This window comes from Ambystoma mexicanum, chromosome 7q, assembly GCF_040938575.1.
Source record: "Ambystoma mexicanum isolate Mex_15411 chromosome 7q, UKY_AmexF1_1, whole genome shotgun sequence".
Taxonomy (NCBI): Eukaryota; Metazoa; Chordata; class Amphibia; order Caudata; family Ambystomatidae; genus Ambystoma; species Ambystoma mexicanum.
Window position 1 is genome coordinate 594,516,514 of NC_090941.1, and position 18,397 is coordinate 594,534,910.

The following is an 18,397-nucleotide window of genomic DNA, read 5'->3' on the forward strand; positions in this document are numbered from 1 at the left end:
ATCTTGGCACTCTCAGCTGTTTTTCAGTAGTTCTCCATTACTTCAAACACGAGCTCAGCTCGTCTCTCACATTTTATGTATCCTTTTGAGTAGACAATTAGGCTCACGGCAGCCTCGACTTTTGACACCAGGCCAAAAAAGCCTTTCTCAAATCTTCCTTCACCGTTAACTAGTTTATTCAACTGTGCCACTCTTCAAACCCTTGCTTTCATGGGGTTCAGTTTGCTAAGGTGCGTTGTGGAACATCCATAGTCTATACATTCCTATATATGTACATTGCCTGCACATTGCCTGCAGTCTATTTACTACATAGCCAGCCTCATGATTACTTTGTCTACTTGCCTTACAGTATCTGTACAATTGTGAAATGTCTTTACATGTTCGTCAGTGCTTCTCCGCTCAAGCAATCTTCATTTCGATGCCAAAATGCTGCTTACTTTGATAATTCATCATGGGATTCTCAATATGGTCTAAATTCTTTCTTCATTCGCATTGCTTCTAGGTGCATCATTTCTGTTTCATGTGATGTCCCCAGTCTTATTTCTCATTCATTTTCACATTTCTTCTGGAACTTCCTCCCGAAGACCATTATTTCTCTGTGAATTCATATAGGGCTTTCTCAATGGACTCAAGAATTAATTGCAGTATTGGCACCCTCACAGGTATTGCGCATGTCGCAATCTCCGGTTGCCAACATATAGGCGGAATCAGGACAGGACTTCCGGTACAGGTACTTGACTCCTCTTCTACAGTATCAAGCCGCAACAAATCATAACACCCATCAACAGCCGCTCGCCTGCCAATTTACAACCCTGGAACACTCTTGTGTTCCTGTTTTAGACTCCAAACCCAGAACCCAACCCATCCCCCTCCTCCCAACCTTTTAGACAACAGAACCATCCCCCCTTAAAAAAACACCCCAACCACAGTATAAACATAAACATTTGACTTGCACATAAGAAGCTTGGCACATTAGTACCTCACCTCGAAATTAATTTTCCTGAAGTCTGCTCAAATGACACCACACTCATGTCACACCTATCCAGATGCCCCTTCAATCATACCTCACCCCCTTCCAGGATAATAACATTTTCCATGTCCACTGCTATCTTCCTTAGCCTCAAATATGGGTTTCCTTGACACTTGCCATTGATGCGTGGACTGTTCACCTACACCCAATAACCTACACTCCATTAACACTCCTTAACCATATGTCTCTTATCAAACTCTCCTTTATAATTGGATTGCACTCTCTCAATGGCATGCACAACCCCATCATGATCAACCACAGAGACGTTCACTAAGCCCAACCAACTTGGACAAACTGCTTTATCTGTCTCTCTCCCTTTCAGGGACACAAATGGTGACATATCTGTCACGGAATGTGGCAGAGTACAGAACCCCCAAACAATCTGCTGAACCGTCTCTCTCCATGCAATCCCCACTCTTAAAGCTAGTTGGATTTACCCTTTGATGAGGTGTGTTCACCCTTCAACCAATCCATTGGCACTGGGATGATACAAGGCTGTACTGGTGTATCTCATAGCCATGGAATACAAAAACATTCACATAGACAACAACGTACATTGCACCACATTGTCTGTGGCAATTTCCTCAGGGAACATTTCTCTCTGGAACACATATTCTAAAATCCTTATCATCTCACAAGTGGATGCATATCCCGCTGCACACCACTGTATGCACTTGCTATGATAATCCACCAAAACAAAAACATGCTTAGCCCTGTACCTCAAACCCTGTCATGGTCCCATAACATCCATTGCCCACTTCATCAACGGCTCACTTGGGACCTATACCGGGCATAATGGCACCTCACTGGTTACCTTTGGGCTATCACTAGCCACACACCACAGACAATCTCTTACATTATAGTCCGCTATGTCCTCTATACCTGGTCACCAAAATGATTCCACAAGCCTCGTTTTGTACCATTTAAACCCAAATGACCTTCATGGGCTAACTTCACTATGCTATGTGCAGCCAGGCATATGATCTTGCTACTTCTCCTCAACCTGCACTAAATTATACACAGTTAATCCATAACCTCATACAAAACCCCCCAACCATTACTAAGCAAAGACTTCTCTGGCCACACACCAATGGTCCATTCTTGATTCGCTTTCATCACACTCTTCTGCTTGGTTCCACTCCTCATCTGCGATCACCTGCAAACCCACATCGCTACATCTACCTCATCCTCAACCGCTTCCTTAACTTCCACAGTTTGGGGGTTAGGTAGTCTGGATAGACAGTCAGTTGCTGGATAATTGATACCAGACAAGTACACAACCTAAACATCAAAAATCTGCAAACGGCCACCTTGATTTGCATGGAGAAGCCATTTTACATCCATTACATGAAAAAAACTTGTTTTATGATCAGCTCTCATCAAAATGATCACACCCCATAAATAAAACTTGCAATGCAACACAGCACAATACAAAATGAGGACCTCCCTCTCAACAACATCTGCTCCTTTCAAAGGCCAGGACGCAAAAGATACAATACTCTCCCTTTTGTCATCAGAACATTGTGTAAAGGTTGCTCCGAACTCTAAACTGATGGCATCTACTGTCGGCATCATACGTCGTCCCAATCACAATTCCCTAAAGTGGCGTTACGGGCAATATCCATTTTTATTTCATGAAATCTTTCATTGCATCTCACAGACAATTCAAATGTTGTACCTTTCCAAAGCAATTCCCAGAAGGGTGTGTTTTTTGTTGCAAAATCCCTTACAAATGTATAGTAGTACTCTATCGTGCTTGAAAAAGACCTTAATTAATCCTTGTCTATTTGTGTGGGAATACTCTTAATACCCTCTCCCATATACTCTTTGCATCTTGTTCCATTAGCTGTCAATTTAACACTTAGATAATCTACTTCTGGGACATCTATTTTACACTTATTTCTTTTGATGGTGAGCCCTGCCCTCTTCAACATTTCCATAACTTTCTTGAGCTGACATTGCGTTCATACATCAGTTCCCCATGTATAAGTTTGTCATCTTGAAATGCCATAGTATTTGGAATCCCTTCCAACACTTTTTTCATGATTATCTGAAACGTTGCAGCTGCTGAAGCCAAACCAAATGGCATGTGACAAATTCTGAAAGCCCCCAATAGGGTAATGAAATGACATAAGGTGTTGACACTCCTCAGACAGCTTTACTTGATGGTATGCTAACGATATGTCACTTACGCTAAAAGGTAAATTCTTCCCTAATGTCACCAATGTTTTGGAAATGTTCGGCAGTGCGTATTTGTCTACCGAGATGATTTTGTTTAGATCTCGTAAGTCAACGTGCAATCTGAGCTTCCAACTGATTTTTGTTACTAGAACCCTGGTGCCAACCACTCAAAATCTTGAATTTATTTGATTACTTCTCGTAGCAACATTCTGTTCAGTTGCTGATTCAAACCTTCCTTCATGCTGTGTGCCTTACTTTGTGTATCACTGGTACTGAACCCTTTCTAAGCATAATCTCATGCTCAAATTCTGTCAGTTCTCCTAATTCGTCAGAACATACTTCTGGATATTGTTGAGTTCAGCCGCCTACCACGTTCGTAACCAATACTGGTGGATCTGCACAGGATTCAATGTGGATACAACATGCTTTCTGTTCTTCCCACCCCAATAGAGGAGATCCTTCTTTTGTCATGCATATCCAAGCGTTCCAACTTTTTTCCAGAAAGGTAATGGTTTTCTGGAACCTCCCAACCAAATCTATGTTAACATCTCTATTAGCAAATGGAGTTATAGCTGGTGGCCTTAAGTCTGCCAATTGTATCTTGATATATGACGGCCCAAGATGAACCGCTGTCCACTTTCATGTGTATCTTCTTGTCACCAAACTTGAACATGTCCATTGGGCCTTTAGTTCCTTGAATGTCTGTTATCTAGAAAACATTCTTCCCTGTTGTGTTCTTCTTGACTTGTTCCTTCAATGGACTAATTGTTCTATCAACAGGAGATGTGTAATTTATACCCTTGCATTGAATTGCAAAATGGCCCCTCCTTTGCATTTGAGACATGTGGCATTTTTGGTAGGGGTAAACTGATGGTTGGAGTATTGTTGTGGTCATCTATTATTTGGCATTAGGTTGGTTCCTTTAAACCCTGATTCTACTTATACCTTAACTGCATATACCACCACTTTCTCTCCCTTCTCTGATCTCATGTCCCATAGATACATCACTGTTTGTTCCATACTTCTTGCTCTAGGCTTGGGTCCTTTGGTAAAGGTCTGTCTTGGAATTTGGGATTATTAGATTCTCCTCATCCATCTCTATGTCCTGCCTCTGGGCATGTCCTGAAAACTGCATTATTTTCCAACTGCAACACTGTGTTCTAGTTGGGGTCATCACTCTAAAACCTTCTCCCCTAACCCCGGAGTCTACTCTTCTCCCTGTCTGCATTTGAATTGGGCAGCGTTGCCAAACTCAAAATTGATTTGGCTCTTTGCATGGGTTCAGTGGTACTGGCAGAATAGCACGCCCACTCCTACCTGAGTATAATGAAACTAACAGAGCTCTTGACTCACTCACAATATGGACACCTCACAGATGTTTGTGACACACCCTAAAGGACGGCGTTCCTCAATTCCAAGTGGATGAATGCTGCTCCATACTCCATTCTATTGTACGATAAAAGAATCTGCTACTTTATAATAAGTACCTGGTTGTGTCTGTGTTAAGTAGCATGCTCGGTTGGAATGATGTAATACAAGTCACAGACAACACAAGTGTGGATTTAAAACAGGGACATTGAGACAAACAGTACTATATGGCTTACTAAAAAAATGGTGATCCAGAGGAGAACTTGACCTCCAATTTCTATGCCTGATAAGTTGATGACTTGCAGTGCACATCTGCACATCAAGTAGAACCCCAGCCCAACATCTGTGAGGCTTAAATATTTGGTGTTATGTTTGGATCAAAGGTCGAGTGAGCATAGGGTTTATCTGCACTGATCATCCCAAAAAGATTCATTGTGGGCCTGCTGATACCAAATCAATGAAGATTGGGGTTGAGGGCGATAGTTAAAAGAGACATTCATCTGAATTATGTGGAGGTAAGGGTGGGTTAATTGGGCAGAACTACGTAGCAAAACAGAAATGACTGGGGAATAAAACAGTTCTGGAAAAGGTATGGTTACTTTGTCAGGCAAATCAAAGTCTTCTAATGTGAGTCATTCACAAATAAATATATACTTATAACAGACATAAAAAACATTCAACTTCACTCTTGATCTTTATTTGTTCTTTTGCTTAACTTTGATTTCGACCAATTTCACTAAATAGATTTGAAAATGTTAATTTGTGCTCAAGTAGTGAATAATGTGTAACAAAATCAGCCAACATGCGTTTTGCACCACTTAACACTTACTGAAGGCTGAAACAAATGGAAAACACACTAATTTACAAAATGTTGTAGTACGTGCATTGTAAATCACATGTATATTATAGAAGAATTGACTGACATGTGCATGATGACTACACATTGAGTCTCATTACAACTATGAAGGTAACGGCTGCCGCTGGAGTAATTTTTTTACTGACTACCAGGAATCGGCAATTACCGGGTCATTATGGCCCCGCCGGACCCGGTTATTGCCCACTCCCAGACGCCGGTAAAAAATGCTCCCCATTGCCATTCGAGCCCCATACGGCTCAATGTGAATGGGGAGGCTGGATGCACCGGCACCATTCAGAAAGATGCTGGTGCATCCGACATGGTCTGCTTGCGGGTGACGGTCCACCCACCAGGTCAGATCTGGCGTTTTTGGAAGGCACCCGCAAGCAGAACTCGTAGTTTTCTGGTACAGTAACAACAGTCCAGGCAAGCTTACCGGTACCGTTGTTGCTGTACCGGCAAACTTGTAATGAGGCCCATTTGTCTTAAAGTTATACTAATAGATACATGTAAAATCTTTGTAATCAGCTGTCACTCACTTAACATTGCCTTTATCACTAATGGTTCAAAATCATTCAGACGGTAATGCTGTCTAAGTGGGCACATGGCAATTGGAGAATTCATTTGATTTAGAAATTGCAATATCCTTAGGCTGGCTATTCAAAGCAAGAGCCACTTTGAAAAGGGTGTCTGGTAATGCCCTGACTTCAGTCCATTCTCTTCTGAAATTTGCATTGGGGAATTAGTTGCTGCACAAAATATAGAGAAGTATGTTGAAAAAGCATGGGTATGTGGCTAGGAGAACATACAAAGCGATCACACCATTCCCCTCTATATGTGCAATATTCCAAACGTAATTGGATAGACACAGGTTCCTTATAATTTGGGGTCTCCATGTTCTGTACTTGCAGCTATGCTATATTGACATTTTTCTTCCTCTACTGTTCTCCCTTGCTGTGACAGCACAACTTGGTTGCTGACATTTCTGCTTCATTTTTCCTGGGCATTGCTGGCCTGCTGGGTGGATGATGATGGCCGTTTTCCCACCAACAGACCCACACCAGACTCCCTGGATTATTATGTACTTTTATGCTTTGGATGCTACTTGAAGGATTATTTGTTTTGTATATTGGGGTATATTGTATATTGCGTAATGTGTTTCCTGCAGATGCATGTGACGTTTGGTGTGGTATGGTTTGATAAGGAACATGACGGTGTTGTTCAAACTCTATTAAAATTGTGCGTTGATCAGTACACAGTATCCGTTGTGGGGAAACATTCTGAGGACAGTGTGTCAGAGGAAAGGATAGTAGCTGGACAAGCATTGTTGATCATGACGCCAGGCTCCCATGGGTGTAATTTGACGGGGGGGACAAGGGTGTTTGTCCCTCCAACTTTTGTGGCAGACCATTTTGTCCTCACATGTCAGCTGCATTGAAAAGCATTAGAGACCTGCATTTAAAGCCCCTATATCAAGCTCTTATGTTAAAGCTCTTATTTTAATGACAATAGTTTTAGCTTAAAGGTACCACTTTCAGCGCCACCTAATAGCCCAAACTAAAAACACATTGTTAGAGAAAGGGTAATTAATTATCATTAATATGTATAGGCTCATCTGCCAATCTCGAGTTGCTTTACAAGAAATGTCCCTGCAGTTTTTAAATGCAAGTTAGAATTGTCTGAAATTAATTTGTAGAGAGTGATGTTAAGCAGAGAGACTGGGCACAACTCCGCTTTCTTTTCTGATGCTGTTGCTTGGTGTAGCCATCTCTAGCCCAAATAAAAAGGAAAACCATTACTGCATTTTCTGGGTATCTTAATGTGTTCAGCCAAACCCCAAGCTAAGGCTTTCCAAGTATACTGTGCACAGTTGGCACTGATCGACAAGTAAACATGGTTTCTGGTTGGCTTTGATGGTCAGGGTAAAAAGGGAAAGGGGAAAATGAGCAAGCATGTATATGATTTCAAGCAAGTACTTGGCAATATGCAATAATGTCAAACCAACATGCATTCTTCGTATTAATCCGAGAAAGTTTGGTTGCAGAGTTTACAGAAACGTTATAGACATTAATGTACTGTTCCACGCAGCTCAAGCAGTAGTTCGGTATGGAAAAAGTGAAAGCATCAGAAAAGAAAGCTGAGTTGTGCCCAGTCTCTCTGCTTAACATCACACTCTACAAATTCATTTCAGACAATTCTAACTTGCATTTAAAAACTGCAGGGACATTTCTTGTAAAGCAACTCGAAATTGGCAGATGAGCCTATACATATTAATGATAATTAATTACCCTTTCTCTAACAATGCGTTTTTAGTTTGGGCTATTAGGTGGCACTGAAAGTGTTACCTTTAAGCTAAAACAATTGTCATTAAAATATGAGCTTTAACATAAGAGCTTGATATAGGGGCTTCAAATGCAGGTCTCTAATGCATTTCAATGCAGCTGACTTGTGAGGATGGATTTGTGTTATTTGGCAATGTGTCCCACCCATTTAACGGCCATCTCTAAGTCAAATATATATGATTGTCCTCCCATTCCCACCACCCATCTTCCCTCAATGCACATCCCTTTTTGCACTCTTTACCTTGCTGAATTTGTCAGCCATTTATTTTCCTACAGTGCCACCATCTTGAAATGTAGTTGTTTACAGTTTTATATTGGTGTATCACATCAAAACTTAGAATATTATGTTTTGCAAAAATAACGTTGCTCCTTTTTTAGCATAATTTTGATTTTGTTGTAAAAAAAGAAGTCCATTACACACATCTTAATTAAAAGGATATATTTACCATTACTTTGTTTGCAACAGTTTACAGAATAGACATTGCGAAACCTTTCTTTTAATACATGTGAGGCATTCGCTCAGTGTGCTGTACAGTATGTGCACAGCACTGTGGGCATCTGCATGGACTACAATGCCCCCCCCACCCCAACACACGTGGGAGTCCAAGAGAAAGTTGCACGTGTTGCAAGCATCAGGCTGCAGCGCAACGTGTAGTAGTGCCCACATCGTGTGTAAACACACTTTTTCCTATTAATCGGCAGTAACGTTATACGATTCGTACAATTACTCCTAAAGATTAACAGCCTTCGAATGTGGAGATCATCGCTAGTGGAAATAGTGTTGTAATGATCGTTTGGGATATTGATTTGCAAAATGTATCAGAAGTCAAATGGTACTGGACTCCCCAATCCTCAGCCAAGCATGGAGCGGAGGACGGCGTGACAACAGATGTCCCTCCCCAGCAGGGGTGGTGTTCCAACAACTAATCTGTTTTGTTCTGGAGCCTGTGAGTTTATAATAATACGTCGTCTCATCGCCGGAGCCATGGTGGAAGCTTGGTACATGGACGAGTCGTCGGAGTACCAGCAGTGGCGTAACACAACATTAGGGGGCCCGCCTTCAAGCCATAATGAGGGCCCCCCCCGGTTCGGCAACAAATCACGGGCTGTGCCACACTCTGGGCTGGCCTACATTACCATGCTTGCGCAATACGCACGGGCGTGCTGCTTCAAGGTATGCCTTACACTGTACTAGCAGCAGCATATGTATGTATATATATATGCAGTGAAAAAACTTTGTTAAAGGGAGGTTATGGTTGAGTTGAGCTACTAAAAACCTATGAAATTCAGTGAAAAAACTTTGTTAAATGGACGTTATGGTTCCAAGTAAAACCGAAAAACCCCTGAAATTCGCCAGTTATGGTAAGCTAAGCAACCATTACTTGCGCCACCACTGTGCACTGCTAAGACTAACACCCACGACATCAAAGATGACATCACAAATGTCACTGATGACATCACTGATGACATCACATGTGTGTTTACTTTTCATGAAATGTGTGTACAAGGGATTCTTATTATAATGTTGAGAAAAAACTGTCCAGGATCATTGGAATAAACATCATGAGCTAATTAGTGCATCAAGCAATGCATTGATATAAATAGCATTCTATTATGAAGTTCTATCCAGTATACTAAGCTACTCATGCAGAAACATAGGCATTGTGTGCAGCATACATTATGAAGGTACAATATTCATAATGTTGATATGTTGCATAATGAAATGATAACTGTTTTCTTATTAGAGTTTTGCGTACTGTGAAATATGTAATAAGTAGTTAATAAAATCCACGTATTACATAATTGCATTATTACAAACAAAACACAAAGAGACAAGAACACATAAAAGTATGAGTATATACAGGGAAAGTGAAGTAAGCAAAAAAGCAGAAGTAGTAGCAGAAACAATTCATAACCTAACTGATTATCTTTATGCAAATAAATGTTTGCTCTGTTTGAAAAATGCTATTTACCCTATGTATATGTATCACATGATGTGATTGGACCCTAAGGAAAGTAGTGTGAGTACAATGTATACAAATATGCCCATATACAGGGAAAGTACAGTAGTAAAAAACAACAGAACTATCAGAAAGTGCTGATAACTCTACTGATTATCTTCATGCACAGAAAGGTTTGCTGTCTTTCAAGCCTGTGTCTTCCCCTATGTATATTTTTCATATGATATGACTGGACTCTAAGAGAATTACTGTAAGAACATACTTGAAGGATAAGTCTACAAATATAGTACTTTTACAATTTTTAGTTCCTGACTGTTACTGAAGAAAACCATGTGGCTTAGATGTGTCTAAACGCTAGCATAGGACTGTGATAGCGCATGCGCTACTCAAGCGTGGGGACATTCTTAGCCTGATAGAAGGTGCGACTGCTAGGAGGGAAGAAAGGAACGCAATCTTCGAGTGAACACGTGACAAAGACTTGGCCACGCCCACTGAAGGGAAGGACCCCATAAAAATACGAGACCGCGCACCATCAGCGCGCGCGCCTCAGCAAGTGGCCTCTCAAGTGGCTTGTTTCGCCTGGAGACTCGGCCGTGACTCTCAGCCTTCTGCTTCATCTATTTTCATGCAGGAAGAAAGGAACGCAATCTTCGAGTGAACACGTGACAAAGACTTGGTGATTACATAATATATATATTAATGACTTCTATATATATATATATATAACATAATTTGTTCACAATATTAATACAGATTCTATTCTGTTATCATAGGCCACGCCCACTAAAGGGGAGGACTCCATAAAAATACGAGACCGCGCGTCCATCAGCGCGTGCGCCTCAGCAAGTGGCCTCTCAAGTGGCCTGTTTTGCCTGTTTAGGCTGTGGTGCTGGTGGGGCTGGTAAGAAGTATATATACTAATTGCTTACACTGTTTTGACTCGAATATTATACTTACAATTAAATGAGGTAAAGAGATAGACTGTCCAAATCATGAGTGTTAAGAAATCAGTAATCAGCAAACAGTTGGCTCCAGCTCTGCCTATCAATCAGATGGCTACTCGCATGCGTGTTGCGCGTGCCGTTGCAGCCTCGCAATCTGATTCACCCTTCTTAACGGAGGAAATTCTTGATTGTGCTCAACAATGCTCACTAGAAGAGAGATTAGGAGCTGAAATCTCTGATGATAGTGATAATGTTCAATAGAGCGAAAGCTCACAATCACTGTTTGCTGAGGATGGAGTTGTGAATGGGATGATTCAATTAGCAGGTTTGGTAAGCAACTCTGGAAAAAACAAGAGTGTGACTCATAAGTATGCAGATACTCCACAAATATTCCATTCAGTTGAAAACTCTCTGCTAGCTATGTCACAGCATTTAGATAAGAACATGATTTCTGAAGCTGTGATTGAGCCTCTGATTGGTAATGTAAACACTGAAGTTGATGTAGAGTCTTTAAATACAGAGAAACACTCACTAATTCTGGCGGAATTGAAAATACACACAAATTTACTAAAAGAAATGGTGATGGCATTTATAGCTTTACCTGAACTCATCAATGATTTGATGAATAAAACACGTGATGTGACCACAGTAAACAAGCAAACTTATATGCATGCTTCCTTGGGCACGTCAATTAATCCCAACAGAGCAGTCAGTGAAAATAAGTACGATCATACATTGGCAAGCGAGTCCCTAAAAATAAATGAATCAACAACAAACGTGTATGTAACAAAAGACCCAACACACACCATCCCTGAAGCGAATATAACACCAGCACTAGATGTATCTGGGAAAGATATAGGAGTTGACAACATGGAAAATGGTGGTGTGACTGTGATAAGCGACGATGAAAACTCAACATTTGTTGAGAAAATATCGAAAAAAAGAGAAAAAAACAAAGAAAAAAACAGGCTAAAATTACAAAGGCTAGAAATGTGACCTCACGTAAATTCCTGAGAAATATGGATATACGCGAAGTATGGCCGGAATGCCAAACAACAAATAAAAATAAGAACGTACAAGTCCTAAGTAAGAACAGAGTTACTGTCACTAATGACACATCTACTAAATATGTGACTGGTATCATTGATGAGAATGGTTTATCCCCCCGTCCTGGGTACAGCGAGGGGACATCTATGCTTTCTGAGGTAATGAAGAATAAAGCTACCTCAGAAAGGATAGATAGTAATCTACGTGCGCTTGAAAGAGGTGTGCAAGATATCGTTGACATCTTCAAAAATCCAGAAGCTTCATCCAGACCTAACACTCGAGTTAATAAAATTAATTCGGAAGCCATGGTAACCAACATTCAGCTGTTCTCTAACACTGAAAATAGAAATGACATTCCACATGGATATAAAAGTGTAAACGTATCAACTGGCCCTTCTGCAATGATAATTGAAAATAAATCTATGGAATCAGAGGTTAAATCTAAATGCAGTAACTCCATAGTAAATGAAGATACTAGCAAAGTAACAATAAATGGTGTAATGATACCAACAGAGGATCTGAATAACATTGTCATGAAAGATTCTAAACTCAATAGTGAAGCTATAAGCTCAATTATTGAAGATCTATTGATACAAAAATTTAACGAAGCAAAAAGCAAGAATTCTAATACGATGGATACACCAAAAAGCAATGTGCATAGTACGAACAGCACTAGTGAACGCTGTTTAGAAGGCAGACTAGATGACTCACAAGTATTTAATACTGTGCAAGTACAGGAAAAGACAATAGACAATAATACACATAAAAAAACAACTGTTGATCGTGAGATGTCTAGCCCTAATGCGGCAAAATTGCCACAATTAAATAGTGCTGACATAAGCACACTTATAGAAGATATTTTGAATCAGAAACTCAGTGAAGCAAAACGCATGGTGACTAATCTAAATCATTCTGCTGACGTACTTAGAACAAACGATTATTTGTTAAATAAGGAGCCTGTAATCAACTCCACGCAAAATGGTGGATATACATCTGCATCAGAGTATGATTCCGATTATTGCAACAAAGATGCTAAGAGACCTGTAACTCAAAATCTAAGACGTCTTGCCTTTCCAAATGTACCATGCCTTGTAATATACTGTGTGTTTGATGAAGGAGGACTGATCTCACTTAACAGACATTACCTCTTATCTTTATTTAGCAAAATACCTGAATTAAGATTAATATCATCTGCTGATATCCAACTTGTGGACTTCATTCATAATGAGAGATATGATTATGTTAGATTGATTATAAACTCACCACTGGTAAGGACATTAATATTAAAGGAGGCGGGAGCCTTACAAAAGAGAGGCTTTGATGTATTGCAATTTCAGGATGTTGTGCGTAGTGACGCTCCTAAAAATCAGGAGTTTAACACACATATGCCAGTGGTCTCAGGTAATGATAGAAGTGGAGCCAAGATACCGGTAGATAAAGAATATGATAGAACAGCACTAGTGGAAGCAAGGTCTCACTTGATCGACATGCAGGAATGGAGTTCTCTTGCAATGTCACTTAGAGAATGGATAGAGAATTTAAAATCGGCGAAGAAACCGCTTTAGCCAATATGAGAACTTTAGCATTGTCTCTTGGAATACAAGGGGTTACTCACAAATGGTTACAAATAAGGAACTTGTGAGTTCACTAGAGGAGTACGACTTTGTACTATTACAAGAGACATGGGCAATTGGAAATTTGTTGTGGGATGGCTATGGTGCCATAAATCTGAAAGCGAATAAAGGCTCATCTGGTCGCCCCAGTGGAGGTCTCTTAATGGCATACAGATCAGATGTAAATATCACTATGATGAGAAAGACTTTTTCAACCTTAGAAACAGTGTTAGCGCTCTGATGGAGAAGTGTAGCTAAATTGAATATGAAAAAAAGTAGAGATGCTGCAAATGGAGGGATGCCACAGAGGTTGACCTGGGCTTGGACAAAACTAAAACGAAGAGAAGCCCTCCTCTAGGAGGGCTTCTCTTCGTTTTAAATATCACTATGATGTCCAATCAGCTGATAATGGATTTCGTGATAATTGGAACCGTTAAATTAAAAACAACCCCAACAGACATAGCTATTATGATAATTAATATTTATTGGAATGCAGTGTCACGCACAAATGAACAGCTTATCGGTCTTTTGGATTACCTAAATTGCAGGATAGCAGACTGGCTTGAATTATATCCAATGGGGGCACTTTTATTAGCCGGTGATCTGAACGCTAACTGCAATCTAGAGATTCCTGACGCTACTTGGGTGTTATCATCATTAAGAGCTAATTCTACCTCAGCAACAAACAAAGTATATAGAGGTTGCCTATGGCTGGAATTTGCCTCAAATTGGGGAATGCAACCAATGTATAACACCACTCCTACTTGGTAATCTAGAGGTTTGAATTCAATTCTAGACTATATAATAGTAAGCAATCATTTTATTGAAGTTAGATGTAATCTGAAAGTTCATGGTATTAAGGAAAGTGATCATGCAATGATATCAACATGTTTTCCCTGTTATAAACAAAAACTGATGACAGATTTATGTGATGTACGCTTGGAAATTAATGTAACTGGAAATAGGGTTAAATGGACCAGTCATAACCTAGAAAAGGTTAATTCTTTACTATTACATGACTATCAGATTTATCCGCTTGAGTGGAAATTGGTAACCTACTCCGGTGGAACTTTCAAAGATTATATACAACAAACGTTAGACAGAACAAATGTAGGGAAAACATATGATCAAAAAATAGCACGTAAGAGTATTCATGTGTTTGATAAAGAAATAAAGGAAAGAAAGTCACAACTGCGTAAAGAGGTGCGTGGTATAAAAAATCAAAGTATACCTCAGACGAAATTATTTAAAAAATCAAGCATTGTAAACAAGTATATAAAAATTGGATCATATCCCATCGAGCACATATTGCTCAAAGAGATGGTGAAGCAATGATATCAGCTATGGAAGGTAATAGTACTTGCAAAATTTGGTCACTCATAAATGGCACTGAAATTTCGCAGTTGCAGCTCTCAATGAATCCGATAGCAGGAGACGTATGGGTGAAATACTTTGAGAATTTATATAATTGTTTGAATGTGAAGGAAATGATCAACTATAATAGCATCCATCCATGGGTTTTGGACATTTCAACAAAGAACATCTTGAAGCATATTAGAAAGGCAAAAGGGTCATCCACCCCTGGTCCAAATAATTTATCATACACTACTTTAAAACATAATAGTGACTTATGGGCCAACCTATTGAACTGCTTATTTAACCAGATCATAAGGAATAAAATTAAAACGATATCTTGGAAGTTGTCGTATGCAATCCTAATATTCAAAAAAGGTAACCGATTTAGCCCTCTAAACTACCGACCAATTATGCTATCAGATGTTGAATCAAAAATATTTACTGCAATAGTCCTGGAAGAAATAAATAAATGGATTAACCTCAATAATATCATGGATATAAGACAATTAGGTTTTAGACAATCAATGGGAACGGATATGGGAGGTTTGATAGTAACAAGTCTGCAGGAGAAGGCTAAGACTAAAGGTAATCAAGCCCTGTATATTGCATAAATGGACATCTCCATGGCCTTTGATAAGGTTGATAGACATATACTGTGGAGGACTCTTGATGAATGGATAAAGGTCTATTAGAACTCATAATAATGCTATATACAGATACCGTATTGAAAGTACGCCTAAGTAATAAAGGTGACTTATCAGAACAAATTATTGCGAACAATGGACTGTGTCAGGGTTGTAGACTTGCTGCTACATTATTTAATCTATATGTATCCCGGGTAGGTAAAATTCTGGATACTAGCGGATTAGTCTCCCCGAAAATTGGTAATACAACCATAAAGTGGACTGCATACGCAGATGACTTTCTCCTGTTCGATGGAACAAAAATTGGTCTGCAGAGGATGATGACTTCTTTTGAAGAATTTATAAATGAAAGAAAACTGCTAATAAACCCAAACAAAACAGTGATTTGTCAAACAGGGACAAAACCACTGAAACAAGAATCTTTGGTAATGTTTTGTGGTGGCATAAAAATAAAAAATCTACCGATTTTGAAATATTTGGGTTATACATTCTCCAGTACACATACACTTAGCTACATGAAGAAGGAACTCAAAATGAAAGCATTATGCACTGCGAATCAGATGTTAATAATAGAAAGGAGATATGGAAAATGTACTTTAAGCGCTTGTAGTCTATTCTACCGCACAAAAGCAATCCCAAAATTGGCTTACGGCTTTGAATTCTGTTCAAATGATTTGTTACCATATCTAAAAACCATTGAAGCATGTATATGACGTAAGTTATTGAGACACGTACTGAAATGTATTCCTATGGAAATGATACGCTATGAACTAGGATTGACATCGTTACAAAGTATAGTATATCGCAAAAAACTAAGTTTACTGCGTAAGTGTCTTCTTGTAGAAACAAACTCATTGTATCAAACTCTGGGAAAGGATCTAGATGGAGTTTTTATGAAAGATCTAAAAAAGTTATGTGATAAGAAATTATTGGATCTCGGACTTACAAATTAGACCTTAGTAGTAAACCCACGGAAAGTAAACAAATTGATAAAAGCATATGACTGGCTAGAGAACAACGTTGTGTTTCTAATTTCGTCTTTATATACACAGTTAATCTCCTATTGGAAATGGTACGCAGTATATAATATCCATCGCGATCCTTTCGTAACTCAACAATGAGATTCCGGTTTAATGTTTTGAATACCTATGAGATACAAAACATTTGTGCCAAAAATGAGATGATTTACAAAACTTGCATACATTGTCATATACCTGATACAAAGGAATCACTATTACATCTGTTATTGATTTGTCCAAGACTGATGAAGCAAAGGATTGAATATTTCTCAAAATTTGTTAATGATACATCAAATGTAAATAGAGAAAATATGTGGTATGAGATGCTTCACGGTAACTCTACGATAATGAAAATATGAGTTCATGAATTCTTGAGGATAATATGTGATGTAACATGAATTACTGAAATACGTGAAACGAACTGAAGGATTACATGAGATATGTTAGGAATTACTTTTATAAGTATTGTTTAAAATGATGAAGTTTTACGTGTTTTAATGTGACGTAAAATGGTCTTTTAATGTTTGGTAATTTTAAGAAAGGTTGTTTGTTTTAACAAATTGAATTATTTTCTTAAGGAAATCACTCTAGTTTTTATAGGATTGTAATGAGTATGATTAGTTTGTTTGTATTGGTTTAAATTGTGCATTTTAAAAATGTTTTGTAAAAAGAATTTCATGAATAATTTTGTAAAGGTTTATAAAAACCAAAACAATAAAGATAATAATAATAAGATGTGTCAGTAAAGGAAAAAAGAGGGAGACAGACGTATGATGTCATCAGTGATGTCATCAATGACATTTGTGATGTCATCTTTGATGTCGTGGATGTTAGTCTTAACAGTGCACAGTGGTGGCGCAAGTTATGGTTGCTTAGCTTACCATAACTGGCAAATTTCAGGGGTTTTTCGGTTTTACTTGGGACCATAACGTCCCTTTAACAAAGTTTTTTCACTGAATTTCATAGGTTTTTAGTGGCGCAACTTAACCATAATGTCCCTTTAACAAAGTTTTTTCACTGAATTTCATTGGTTTTTAGTAGCGCAACTTAACCAAAACGTCCCTTTAACAAAGTTTTTTCACTGAATTTCATAGGTTTTTAGTAGCACAACTTAACAATAATAACTCTGACTTTATGTACATGGAATATGAAACATACTGAACCCCCTCTACTGGATTTGATGTCTGCATACTCTTTTAATGTCCGCGGACATGTTCGGACAACAGCACCACTACCCAAAAACTCTGGGGGGGTATTTTTAATTGTTATTTCATAACATATGAACATGTTACAAATTCACAAACCACACACATACACATTATATGTAGTAATACATAAGAAGTGTAACCCATATATGTAACACACTAACCATTCATTTAAATACAATATTTTCTAAAATGGAATATGCCAAAAGAAGAAAGATAAGCTTCCAACATGATTACCTCACAGAAACTCCACAACCAAGAACAACAGCAGATCTACAGACCACTCAGAACACACCTTACCTGAAATAGTAAGTTTACTGCATTTTACTCATATATTTGTAAACTTTCTGTATTCAATACAAAAAACATTGATATTATGTTTTTTTTCTCACAGAAATGTCTAGTACTCTGTAGTGGCTAGAGGAGCATTTCCCACGTGAGGAAATGTCACAAGATAGTGAATCTAATGGTAGACACTTTACAATATAAACAAATTAATTAATATTATTTTATATACATTTAACATATATATTTTTCTTTGTATAGAGCATACAAAAGTTGAAAGTACTACAGAAAAAGCTGTAGTGGATAAGACTCTTCACAACATAGAAGAAAAAATGTACCTACTGTTGGCAAATTTAAATAATTTAAAAATCTTTGTGGAGGATTATTTCAAACAAAAAACTACTTACCATTGTCCCACATGTACCTGTCCCCCCTCACCATATCCCAGTCAAGTATCCCCAAACCCTCTCCATGAACCAAAACGTTTTGATGAGACTTCCATCCCTTCTTCACCTCATATAAATCCTGTTGAAACCCCTAATTCTC